Genomic DNA, 14,373 nt, shown 5'->3' with positions numbered 1-14,373 from the left:
TACACAAATGCTTTGCAGCGCAAAACTACACTTCATATAAGTTGCCCTGCAATATCCAAACTAGCATTCACTTAAGAACCCAAAGGAATTCAGCATTCATATTCCATTTAGGTATTTCAACTGAAAATTTGAAGGCAGTGTAGAAAAAGTAAGATCTTGGCATTGAATTTTGTGTGGGACGTCTATGGTTACAGAATTCAAGAAACCATATGTACGTGGTCTATATGTCTTGTTGGTTCTCCAGTTCATTCTGAAGATTTGCTCATATGTAATGGAGATGTCTATGATCAGAACGTTTTGAATGCTCTTTAACTTGACTGAGAAATTCCTTGATCGCCATGTCTCATACTCCACTGAGTGTTTGCGGACAAGAAACAACGAATGAACAGTACGTATTTATGTTTGCATTCAATAGGCGTAGTCTAGTTGTCACTGAGTCATTACCATAACATTAGAATTGTTTTTTATTTTTATTTTTTTCAGTTGAGAAAGGTTAGCATTGATTTTCTTTCACCATTTGTTACATTTTATTATGAAAAATTCTATTTGCAAATGGTGTAGAGAGCACACTCTCCACATAATTGACTTGTCATGACTTAATTTGTAAGAAAAATTTTAAAATTAAATCTATTGTAAATGAATTTTGCCTATAAGTGGTCCGCGCAGAGGGTGTGTCCTCCACACCGGCTTATAAATAAAATAATTTTTCATTGAAATTGACCATTGGAGTTGAATGTTTTAGCACATCTGAAGAAAGGGAAAGAAACATTTGTTCTATTTATTTATTTTTATTACGTATTCCATTCATCTTTTCAGGTCCTTGAAGAGTTAATATGAAGAATGATATTTCCTAATAGATTTGTGATAACTGAGGGAAGTGAGGCTGGAGATATTAGATAGTGTGTTTATTTGATATATTATTCCCAAAACAGAAAACGTGATGGATTATATGTACAAGTATTATTGTCTATGTATTTTTTTAATACACAATTAAATCCTCTTTTTGAGATTTAAAAAAGTTAAATTGAGCTTTGAAAAAATTAAATTGTTTATTATATTTTATATGATAATTTAAAAAAATTGTAACGATGAGATAATATGAAACATTTTCTAAATCCAAACAGGGTCTCAAAAGAACACACGTCACGCAACAATATATAAACACAAGCCAAAAACTTCATGAGGATTAGTTCACATAAACTCTCTCCCTTCTCTCTAAAAACCTCCTTCGCAGATCCGGCTTGAGGGGTGGGAGCTTCGGCTCCCTTCCCCTCCCTCCCTCCTCCTCCTCCTCCTCCTCCTCCTCCTCCATCCCTTCTCTTTTATGTAGTTTTTGTTTTGTGTTTTTGTGTATTTTCAGGCGAAATAAGAGTGAATCGCCGATCTGGGTCTTCCTGCCGCCACAAGCCAGCACGCGCCCCGCCATGGTGATGCCCTGCCGCCGATCTTAAAGACCACTGAATGCGGCACCAAACGGAGCGGCGAGTAGCCCGCACGCGCGGCTCGAAGTTTCGGCGTCGTTTGGCACGTGGCCTTCACGCACCACCCGGGAACCCTCTGCCAACACCATGTGCGGCGTTTCTGGAGTCTGTGAGTCCGGGATCTCTAAGGTCGACTGGTGGTTCCCTTCCCAGAGTGGCGCTTGTACTGCACGCGCCACAGCAGCCTCTGTGTTCCGTTTTCTTTTATTGCAGTGTTTTTCTTTGTAGTTTTTTTTGTGTAATGTAGTTTCTAGGTTAATAAAAATCTTAAAAAAATTAGTACCTTCGAACTTTGGTCCGAATGGAGTATTAGTCCCCCCTCCGCGTTGACAGGGTTGTTGGGGTTTGGTATACCCTACCCTACTTAGACGAGGTATGGGGCTTTGTAATCTCTGTCGTGGACAGAGGTGGTATTTTCTCTAAAGATCTAAGTCTTTAAAGATTTACTGTCTGGACTAGACCATGTCAATCACGAAAGTATACTGGAAAGATATTAACGATTGTAATTGATTTGTTTTTCAAATCAACTTTGTAAGTCCTTTCTTAAAGAAGGTTAACACCCGTTTACTCAAAAAAAAAAAAAAAACTTCATGACTTGGCAGCTTCAGTGAATGAAATAGCAATGAATGTAGAAGTTAATTCAAGCATAGACTAGAGTTGGAACAGTGAGCCGGCGCCCATCTTTTTATGTCTCTCAGGTACAAAGGATCAAGAAAAAGTAATAACTATAACTGAAAAGCTTGAGATTAAATGCCAAGGAAACAAGGATCTAATGCTTCACAAAGTATAAAACATAATAACATCAAGAGAATGATTATTTACGAATCTTGAAGCAACAAAAGTGTAGCCTAGATCTACTTGATTTTGTCGTAAAACTGTATCACTTTAACCCAAAAACCTTTGGTAAAGGACTTCCCCATAAATAGCCCACCAGTTTGCCATAACTGGGCATGAGTACAAGAGAGAGTAGAGTAAAGAAGAAAGAAAGGATTGAGAAACATTGGTGTTGGGGGCCGGGCAATGGAGTCAGTGACAAGCTGGGCTTCAACAAACGTAGGTAGCAGAGCCAATGGACAGCAAGGAAAGGATCCATGCGGACACTTCCAAATGCCGTTGCACTATCCAAGATACACCAAAGCCGATTACGAAACCATGCCGGAGTGGAATCTGGATTGCTTGCTTAAAGAATATGGGCTACCGATCGTTGGGGATGTTGAACAGAAGAGAAAGTTCGCCATGGGATCCTTTCTCTGGTCTCATTAATTAGAAGTGTACTTTATGTGTTATATATATATATATGATGCAAAATTATTATGGATGTTTTTATTATGTTCCCTTGAATTCGATCCTTTGTCTTCGGTGATCTTGTGTTCAATATATGTTATGGTAACTATGTATGAGAGTCTATATTTTCAGACGTACCAGCTAATGTTTCTGTGATTTCAGTGATGTTTTAAGGCCTAATATCAACGTGGCTGCAGGCCATTTGTTGAAGAAAAATGAAAACTTTCCTCTCTCAATTTCTGCTTCAGATGATCGTATTTTGAAAATCAAAAATTTGATCTGAAGACAAATTTCAAGGTCTCCTCATACACTACAAAATTAAATTACACGAGAAAAGCATACTCAAAATGATTTCATTAGTGAGAAGGGGTGGCTTTCATTTTCTGCATGAGTTGCAGTTTGCAATGGACTTCATAGGTCGACGTGCATGAAGAAGCATCAAATTCATGAGTCACATACATACAATCAATAAATCTAAGATCTGACCAAATATTCTTAAACATTTCAACCACCCCAAATATCATTTATTTTGGGCCCATCAAATGCAGCATTCCAGTCCTAATAGCCTTGTTTCCCAGGCCTATTTGACCCTCTCCTTCACACCAGGAGATATAAAGCATGAACAGCCGCCCACTACAAGATAAAAGCCTTGGGTGGTACTCTTGAACATCGGATGGGAATGGAGTCATTTTGTAACGCCCCAAACCCGGTTGGCCCGGAGAATTACTACCTGTCACTTAAGAACATGTTTCCTAATACAACTAAAATAAAACTCCAACACTTTATTAGCAAAACTCAATCTCATGTACTCTAAATAACCACATTGAAAACTTTACAAAGTCATTACTGCAGCAAAATAAACTAAGGAGTCCGAAATCTCCCCGATAGTCATAACAAACCAAACTGATACTTTTATAAGTCTTACTAAAACCCAAGCCCAAGATATAATTAAATCTAAAAGACATTAAAACTACAGGACATCAGAATTCCTTCTTCTAACATATTCTCTCAGCTTAATCATTCAAACCAATCTAATCCAGGTGCTCAGTTGGACTCTCCACATCAACTGAAAAATATTATGAAGATAGGAGGTGAGTTATCAACAACTCAGTAAGCAGAGGACATATGCTAGCGTGCAAACATGAGCATTTACAAAGTATAGCATGCAGAACAAAACATTTTCCAGAATTATCATGTAGAGCAGAACATATTTTCAAAAGTAACAGAGCAATAGTTTTAAGACACGTAAAACCCATAATACTTTGGCATAACATAAACTGAGTATCATCATCAGATCAAAACAGAGCATCAAATAGAGCAGAGACAATGTTTCACCCCCGTGGTAGGGTTGTGCTAACCCCGGTGGCCAAACCAGGCAGAGACAGAGGTGAAATCTTTCCTTTATTCTTCTCGGAGCCCCGAGTGTGCACACAGGAAAGACCACAATAAAACCACTTTGTTTCCAAAGTGGGTGCACTCAGAGACAGAGAAGTTGGTACCAACCCAAACAAAGCAGAGCATAACAGAGCAGAGCAGAGCAAAGCAGAGACAGAGTCAGATACGAAAACTAGTACACCATGCCAAAGGTTTTCAGATGTTATATCAAAATAATACAGAGTACCAAAACAGAATCAGATAGTTTACCCACACTGAACACAAAAGCCAGAACATCTTTCTAAATAAATGCATAACTTTTCATATTCTCAATATCGCTCATTTTTCATATTTCAGAAACCACATGACAAAATTTAGCTCATGTCTACACAATGCATGTCAGAACATATTTTTCCTTTTCCACACCGATTTCATGAGTATGCAAATAAACGACCGAGGTTGGTTTTGTTTTTCCCAAGTTCTCATTTCATCATAAAAATATGCAAAGTTTTCAGAAAATCAACCTCAATCTCAATAATTCGTATAAGGCCTAGCATAGGAACCCCGCTTACCTGAACAACTTAGCTTTTCAGAATTTTCCTCAAAAATGTCGAGTCGAGTATAAATCATCACCTATAAAAATAATAGCATAATTTCCGTAAATTTTCAATCAATCAAGGATTTCGATATTTAATCCTAAACTTATAAAATAACCTATTTTAATATCTCAAAACTTAAAGCCCTCATAATCCCAAAATATATCATCACTTCATAAAAATTACCAATATTCACCATGACCAACGTCAAACTCAAAACACCAATATTTAAACCCGAAACAACCAACAAATTTCATAACATAAACCAATCTCACACACACAACTCCATCATCAAATCCAACCGACCCCTTTACTACTCGGACTCAGTCCGGCACAACCAACAAATTCACAGTAAATATGAATTAGCGCAGAAATACAATTAAATCTCAAAAATTCTTTGGAAAAAATACTTACAATGCTATAATATAATTTTTGAAAGATCACGGAGGTGCTAGAAGCGGCAAAGCTGCAACAAAACAGTGCCAAATGCACTGTGGCCGTGGGTCTCAAAAACTCACTTTTGAACGGGTGTAAACGAAGACCCGAGATTGATAGGGTAGGGCTTAGGGATGTCGGTGAAGCTAGTGGTGGTGGTGGTTGGTCGTGGGTGGCGGCGTAGAGGGCGGTCGGAGGCTAAAATACCCAAAACGGAAATATTGATGGTGGTGATTCACCGATGACAAATCGGAGGTGGGGTTGGGTCCATTGGGTTGCTAGGAGGTCGAGGATGATGTGGTGAGAAGATGGTGGCCGGAGGTGGCGTGACGGCGGCGCAAGGAGTGCCGCGTCTTGATGTGGTGCGTGGGGGCTAACGGCAGCGCGAGGAGGGCTGAAATTACATGGAGGTGGTCACCAGTCGAAGGGGAGTTGAGAGGGAGGGGCGGTGTCGGTCACCACCGGCGCAAAGCGGCGGGCTGGGGGAGAAGAGAAACGGACGGAAAGAGGGAGGGGGGTTGCGGCGCGCGGGAAGCAGGCGAGGAGAAAAAGAAAAGAAAAAGAAGGAAAGGAAAAAAAAAAAAAAGAAGAAAAAGAAAAGAAGAAAGAGAAAATATAGGAAAAGAAATGAGGTTCAATCCTCATATCTTGGATCACAAAAATGATCCAACGGAAACGATTTTAAAACAGCAAGTAAAATAAAATAATTCAAACGTAATGAATAAAATGAAAATAAATAATTAAACCCAACAATAAGTTAATTTAATATGAAAAATAATTTAAATGTATTACAATAATCAATTATAAGAAAGCACTTCAGAATAATTTTCATAAAATTAAAATCATAAAAATAAACCCACTAAAAATCCAATCAATTTTAAAATAAGAGAATAAATTTTTAAATTAATAACAAATAATTTTTCAATAAAAAAATATACTAAAATACGGGGTGTTAAACATTTGGACGCCAATCCACTAACAGCAAGTTTATCAGTCTCTGAGTAAACATAAAACACCCCATTACAAACAATGCCAGAGCAACCATTTCATGCATCCTCTGGAATTATGTCCATCAATTTGATACCCAGTCATCTTTTTCTCCAGAATCCAAAGGCTTATCCCAACTCCAAGACCTCCAACAGCAATCAGCAGAAACCTTCTACAGCCCTTTGTGCGCATCAAATGATCACTTTTTGCCGAATAAACTTGTATGATCACGTAGCGAGGTGTTGTAAGTTGTCAGCAACATGAAGAGAATGCAGGGGGGGATGTCTTAAATAAAACATATAACGAATGGAACTGGCACCAATATGATTTGATATTAATCCAACGATCAGAACCAGAGCCTTAAGCCCATTTGATTGAGGGACCTGGCACCGTATCATCGGATTTAAATTTTAAAATAAAACAAAAAAGGGAAAGTAGCCGTTGCAGTCACCAAGCTACTCTCCCCAAGGTCTATATATTGATTACATACGTTGTAATTTGTCTCACAACCCGTCAGCCCGTTTGAGAGAGAGACAATGCGGGTGTACTTGCAACAGTTTAAGCGTACAAAAAGTTGGAGAAGGCAGGGCAATGGGACTCACAGGAAGGTGTAAAGAACGAGAGAGGAAGCGTATTATCAGATCGTTCGTTTTGAGGTTTTCGTTTCCTCCTCTGTTACCCATTTGTTGTTTTGATTTATTTTCTGTGTAGCTTTTTATTAGCTTTTCTTGATAAATTAAATACCAAATGCTGCAACACAGCTGTAGAGAGGAATCTCAGGGATATTATACTATGGAATCCCTCTAACAACTGCTTCACCAATAGAAATTCTAATCTTCAAAACAATAAATAAATAAATAACAAAGATAATCGCCGCTGTCAATTATATGGATGATGATGCTCACCACATACCTCGCTCATACGTGTTTAAGAAGCCATGAACAATATTAAAGACATTCGGCTACCGTCATTGAACAGGTATTCAACATTATTTTTCCGTAAGATTTTAGTGCAATAATGTAAAAGTTTTGAAGATGATGATGATAGTTCAGAAGGGACTCTTTAGTTGTCCAATTGCACTTCATTTAGGAATATTAGCTAGAATTAAGTTTGTTGTATATTTTGATATTTACCAATAATTTTACTGCAGGATATTAGATTAGATTTGAGTATCTGCATAATAAACACGGCTTGGTGATTTGAGTATCTATAAAAAGGTATTTAGCAATGATTCATGGCTTGGTGATTTGTAAAGCCTTAAATAAAATATGAGATTAGATTTGAGTATCTGCGTAGTAAGCATATATCTAGAACTACTATACCTTTTTGTAGATCTGGTACCAGGATATTTGTCCCATCTGCTCATTCTATGTTGATGTTTTTAACTATGCAAATTTCTGGATGAATGCGCTTTACTACTATCTTGATTAAGTTTGTGTGTACAATTCATTTTTATCTTTATAGGAAATTGTTCATGTAACGACGATCGAGTTGTTTTCCATTTCTGGTTCACGTTTGTCATTTTGAGTTCTTGTGTTAGATTATTTAAATTTATAATTTAGATTTCGATCCTCACAAAATTTTCATGAAAATAATCATAAGGAGAGACACCTAACGTTATTTTGACATTTCATACGAGCATCTCTCTCTTCCTCTCTCCCTGCCTCCTCTTTCCTTCTCTCACTTTCTTCCACTCCCTCCCTCTCTCTCACTCTCTTCCATCCATAGTCAAACTCAAGGGAGAATTAGGCAAGGACATAGGTCGTCCTGTGGAGAACTCGAGGGATGACTGGGATGTGCTGCAAGCCACCCTAAGGGAAACTGTTAGGGACCCTGGTCTTGTCCCTAACACTAAGGGTCCACAGCTAGTCTTGGTGATGATGGTGATCGAGTATTCTTGCAACTTGCTTGGCTTTCCACAAAAGGATGGTGTTTGAGTGATGGGATGAAGATGTGTTTGGGTAGGCTAAGTGTTTAGGCTAGGCAAATCAATGTGGGTGGCTAGACTTGTTCTTAAGTGAAGGGCCAAGATGATGGAGGCTAGGATTGAATGGATGAGATGAGGTTATTGTTCATGGGCTATGGTGGAATTAGGGTTGGTGGTCTTGAAAGATTAGCTTAGGATTATGGGTGTTTGATGCAATGGGAATGGCTTAAGGGTTACCCTTAATGTTTGGGTCACTTGGATGGTGGTTAGGGTAAGTATGGTGAAGTGTAGCTAGGGTTGGAGTTTAGGATGATACTAGGGTTTGGGAATGAGTTGGAAGAGTGAGGCTAGGGCTTGGTTGGCTTGGGAATGGTTATGGAAAGTTTGTAAGATGGAAGGAATCTTTGAGTGAAGAGGGAAGTTTGAATTTTGAATTAAGATGATAAGTCAATCCTTTTAGGAGTCTTGACTTCTTCCAATTCAAATTCAAATTCCAATCCCTTAATTTAAGAAATTGCAAATCCTTTTCAATTCCTTAAATTACTCTTCCTACAATCTCTCCCATGCTTTGAGGTGGGCGGCTAGGGCTTATGTGGATGTTGGGGCTATTTATGGAAGGTGACAAAGATGGTAAGATGGAATCACTAGGGTTGGCGCCACTTGTGTTTAGGGTTTGGTATTGGATAGTGATGATGGGCGGCTAGGTCAAGGATTAGGGTTTTGGACTTAGGTTAAGGATGTGGTTGGCTAGGTCAAGTCCCACTAAGGCAAGTAAGGGTTTGAAGAGGCAAATCAAATATGGAAAGTTGACACACTTATGGAAAAGATGACAAACACTAGGTTGGTCGAATTTTGTGGCTTGGATGGATCAAATGAGCAATGGAATGGATGAACACCAAGAACAAATGAAGAACACTCAAGAACCAAAACAACAATACTTAGAAACTTAAAAGAACACAAGAACCAATAAGATAATTCAACACTTGATTCACAAATTGCACAAGAATTGAATATACCTCATAAATTGAGAAACACAACTTGAATTCACGAATTGCACCAAGTTGCAAGAACAAGATAGATAGATTGAACCACACCTATTCACGAATTGCAATGTGTGATTATCTCTTAGGGGATTCACGTATTGCACCCCAAAGGCCCAAGTGCCTTAGCACCGAATGGTGATCTCAAGAACAAAATAGTCTACCCACTAGGGAATTTGCCAAAAGATGTAAATGTAAAGCCTAAGGGTCCTATTTATAAGAATTACCACTTGGAAACCTCCAATAGGTCCCTTGAAAAATAAATAATTAAATAAAAATAAATAATAAAAAATAACATAGTTGGCATGGGTCAAGTTGACCCATGTCATGCATGAGCCCATGGATGGGCTAGGTTGGCTGATGGCATGTGGCTGGTAGGGCCTTGGGCTGGTCTGGGCATGTGCAGGCTAGCATGGCCGCTGAGGCGCTGTGGCTGCTAGGGCACGGGCGTGCGCGCAGGCGTGGGCACTGCATCCGCTAGGCGCGCAGGGTGCACGGGCGAGACGGGCGCGTGGGCCATGCGCACCGGCTGCATGCTGAATGGGCTGGTTTGGTCACCAGCCCCCTTAGGCACCCTGGGCATGTTAAGGCAAGCCCCATGACATGCCCCTAAGGTTTTTTTTGGGTTGTCTAGCCTTATCTCCACTGGCCATTAGCCACAAAACATGGGTTCCTACCAGAAACTCTAGGGACGACTGAGCTAATACGCAAGTCACCCCCAAGGCAAACTCGAGGGAGGATTAGGCAAGACAGTAGATCTTCCTCAAGCAAACTCGAGGAAAAATTATTCTAGGTCGTGAATCATCCTTAGGCAAACTCAAGGGAGGACCAAAGATGTTGAGTTCATGATCATCCCTAGGTAAACCCAAGGGAGGACCTAGCTTGGCCTAGGTCATCTTGAGGGAAACTCAAGGGAGGGTAGGATGAAGGTCATCCTGAGGAAAACTAGAGGTAGAATCAGGCAAGGCCATGAGTTGTCCCGTGGCAAGCTCGTGGGAGTAGGGTTGCTAAGTTGCGATCATCTCGAGGAAAACTCGAGAAAGGATCAGGTGAGGCCCCATCATCTTGAGGGAGGACCAAGCTGAGCAGCAAGTTGCTCCAAGGCAAATTTGAGGGAAGGCCTCGCATGATCCTCCCCTGAGCTTGGCTAGGAAAGATCATGACCTACCCAAATCTTCCATCAAGTTTTCCTTGGACAAGCCTAGTCCTTCGTTGAGTTTGCTCAGGACGACCTGACTTGCTTGATATATCGTCGAGTGTGCCACAAAATGATGCACAACCTCGATAGACTCTCCCTTGAGTCCGTCCCCCATCCTCTCTAGATTTTCCCTTGTGGTGACTTGGCCGAGCTCGATCCTCCCTCAGGTTGCCTCAGGACAATAATGACCTAAGTAATCCGAGTCCTCCCCTCAAGTTTGCCTCGAATGAATTGTGGCGTATTCCTTTGCTCCATTGAGTTTCTCTCGGGACAACTGTGAACTTGCTGGATCCTCTGTCAAGTTCACCACGGCACGCTTGCGACTTGCTCCCTAGCTCCCCTCGAGTTTGCCTCAGGATGACCCACAACCGTTCCCAGTCCTCCCTCAAGTTTCACTTGGGGTGAATTATCATGGTCCCTTGAATTTTCCTAGGAATGATCATGGTCCTACTCTATCCTTTCTTGAGTTTCCCTCTGAATGATCTTGGCTCAATAGCTCAGGTCCTATCTTGAGTTTGCCTCAAGACACCCTAGCATTGATGACCTGATCCTTCCTTGAGTTTGCCTTGGGATGATCGTGGCTAGCATAACCTGATCGTTCCTCGAGTTTACCTCAATGAGAATTGTGGCAACCTCAACAGCCTAAGTTCTCCCTCGGCTTTACCTCAAGAAGACCCCCATCATCACCAAATCCATCCTCGAGTTTGCAAATGGACGATCGTGGCTTTAACAACCTTAATCCTTTATCAAAAAATTTGCGGGTCATCCCAATCCTCCCTCCAGTTTGCCTCGGGACGATCATGGCCTCACATGCTAGGTCCTCTGTCAAGTTTGCCTAGGGACGACCCATGACCATGACCACGACCCCATCTTTTCCTTTCTCGAATTATTCTCGAGACGATCGTTGCTTTGACAGTCCTAGTCCTCCCTCATGTTGGCCCCACAATGACTTGTAGCCCAACCTAGTTCTCCCTCCGAATGATCTTAGCCTCAACAGCTAGATTCTAGCTTGAGTTTGCTTCGGGATGATCACGACCTCAACAACCTGGAAACATAATCTCTTTTCTATTTTTAGGGTGGACTAGGCCTATTGAAACTGGAAGGAACAATAGTCCCAAGGAAAACTCAAGGAAGAATCAGGTGAGCCTGTGAGTTGTCCTTAGGCAAAAACTCAAGAGGATTGGGCAAGGTCTCAAGTCGTCTCAAGGCAAACTCGAGAGAGGACCCAATCTACTAGGGTCACAATCGTCTTGAGGTAACTTGCGGGAGGACGTACCGGATTATTTGTCTTGAGATTTTCATTTTCTCCTCTTGTCTAATCTTTTTTTTTTTTTTATCTAGGTATTGCATTCTTGGATTCCCACCATGGATTCTTTGAGATTTCTTAAGTTTTTTAATGCGCTTTTAACCTTTTGAATCTCAATTTTGCAGTTTTTGATGTGATACATATTGTTCTCATCATTTTTGGTTTCTCAATTCTAGTTTTTGACATGAAAAAAAAAAATTATTGTGTTTCTATGTGTTGCAAATTTGGTCGTATTTCAAACAAAACAAGTGTCTTTGATCTTTGGAACATTTTTACTTGGTCTGCCATGACTCTTGAATCCTTAGAGTTCAATAAGGACAGTCATAATCATCGATGTCAATTCTCGTTTAAGTGTTCCCTAGCTGAACTTGGCTCTGAATATATACACATTCTGGGTAAAGAAAGTAGAAATTTTTCTCACATGCTTAACACATTAGGAAGTAAAATGTATCTTAGTTACCCATTTGTTGTTTGATTTGTTTTCTGTGTAGCTTTTTATTAGTTTTTCTTGATAAATTAAATACCAAATGCTACAACACAACTCTGGAGAGGAGTCTCAGGGAGATTATACTACGGAATCCCTCTACAACTACTTCACCAATAGAAATTCTATTCTTCAAAACAAATAAATAAATAACAAAGATAATTGATGTTGTCTATTTTAAAGTTTGTTTCTTTATTCAGGTCATACAAATCTTGTATATGGATGATGATGTTGACCACATACCTCACTCATACGTGTTTAAGAATCCATGAACAATATTAAAGACATTCGGCTACTGTCATTGAACAGGTATTCAACATTATATTTCCGTAAGATTTTAGTGCAATAATGTAAAAGTTTTGAAGATGATGCTGGTTCAAAAGTGACACTTAGAGCACTCTCATTAGAATAGCCAAAGCCAAATCCAAGTCCAAGTTTTACCTAATATGAGATGAATTTGGTTTTGGCTATTCCATTCACATCAAATTCTCACATTGGATTATTCATTTATTCATTATATAATATTAAATAATATTAAATAATATGAGATGAATTTGACTTTAGTTATTCCATTCACATCAAATCTCCACATTCACATCAAAGCCTCCTGAGCTCTGCTCCTCCATAGCTAGTCGGACACAAGTCCCTTGACTTGCCAATCTTCATTCTACAAGCCCAGTCTCTGGACTGGCCGCGATGCATTAGCTAAGAGCTAGAGCCTCTTGAGCTTTGCTCCCTTAACAGTCGGAACACAAGTCTCACTTGCCAACCTTCGGTGTGATACCTCATATGATAAGGATAAGGGTAAGTGGTATATGAGATCCCACATTGCTTGGAAATGAGAAGTTCTTGCTCTTTATAAGGTTCCAATGAAGCTCCAATTGTATCATTGACTAGTCCTTTTGGAGTATAGGCTATGCGGTTTGGGTCTTCCATTGAGACATTACAAATGGTATCAGAGCCTATTCCAACCAGAAATGTGGGACTTGAGCCGTGCCACCTATGATGGATTGACCCGACGAACTTAAAGGGGGTAGATTGTGATACCTCATATGATAAGGATAAAGGTAGGTGGTGTATGAGATCCCACATTCATTGGAAGAAGAAGTTCTTACTCTTTATAAGGTTCCAATAAAACTCCAATTGTATCGTTGACTAGTCATTTTGGAGTATATGTCATGTGTTTTGAGCCTTCCATTGGGGTATTTCAAAATTGTGTACCTCATATGATAAAGATAAGGATAAGTGGTGTATGAGATCCTACATTGCTTGGAAAGGAGAAGTTCTTGCTCTTTATAAGGTTCTAATGGGACTCCAATTGTATCATTGACTAGTCCTTTTGGAGTATAGGTCATGTAGTTTGGGTATTCCATTGGGGCGTTACAAATGGTATCAGAGACTATCCCAACCAGAAATGTTGGACTTGAGTCGTGCCACCTACGAAGGACAGGCCCGATAAGGATGTCAGGAATTTAAAGGGAATAGATTGTGATACCCCATATGATAAGGATGGGTAGGTGGTGTATGAGATCCCACATTGCTTGGGAAGGAGAAGTTATTGCTCTTTATAAGATTCCAATGAGGCTCCAATTGTATCATTGACTAGTCATTTTGAAGTATAGACCATGTGGTTTGGGCCTTCCATTGGAACGTTACATTCATGCTACAAGCCAAGTCCAGTCTCTGGACTAGCCGCGATGCATTGGCTAAGGGCTAGAGCCTCCTAAGCTCTACCCCTCCACAGCCAGTAGAACACAAGTCCCTTGACTTGCCGACCTTCGTGTTACAAGTCTAGTCTTTGGACTGGCCGTGATGCATTGGTTAAGGGGCAGAGCTCGGGAGGTACAGCCAGTCGAACACAAGTCCATTGACTTGCCAACATTCGTGCTACAAGTCCAGTCCCTTGACTGGTCGTGGTGCATTGGCTAAAGGCTCTAGCCCTTCAATGCCAATCCGACACAAGGTAGGGCTTGCCGGGCAAAAAAAAAGGGTTTCGAGCGAAGCAAAAAGGGAGTAAAACGAAAGAAAGTTACAAGCACTAGAACGCAAAGACAAAATGGAAAGTCAGCTTCGTATATATATAGGTGAGCCAAATTACATAAGGTTTGAATTACAATAAAAAGAAAAGAAGAAATACAAGCAAAACATAAAGGGCCCGGACCCCACACAAAGGAGCCTAAGAGGATGAAGAAGGGGCGCCTGAGGGGAATGGGGGCTTTCCAGCTTCCTGAGGTCCTTGAAAAATGCAAAAGCCAGAGGGT

The sequence above is a fragment of the Juglans regia genome, chromosome 7 (assembly GCF_001411555.2).
Source record: "Juglans regia cultivar Chandler chromosome 7, Walnut 2.0, whole genome shotgun sequence".
Taxonomy (NCBI): domain Eukaryota; kingdom Viridiplantae; phylum Streptophyta; class Magnoliopsida; order Fagales; family Juglandaceae; genus Juglans; species Juglans regia.
This window is presented reverse-complemented; position numbering follows the sequence as displayed.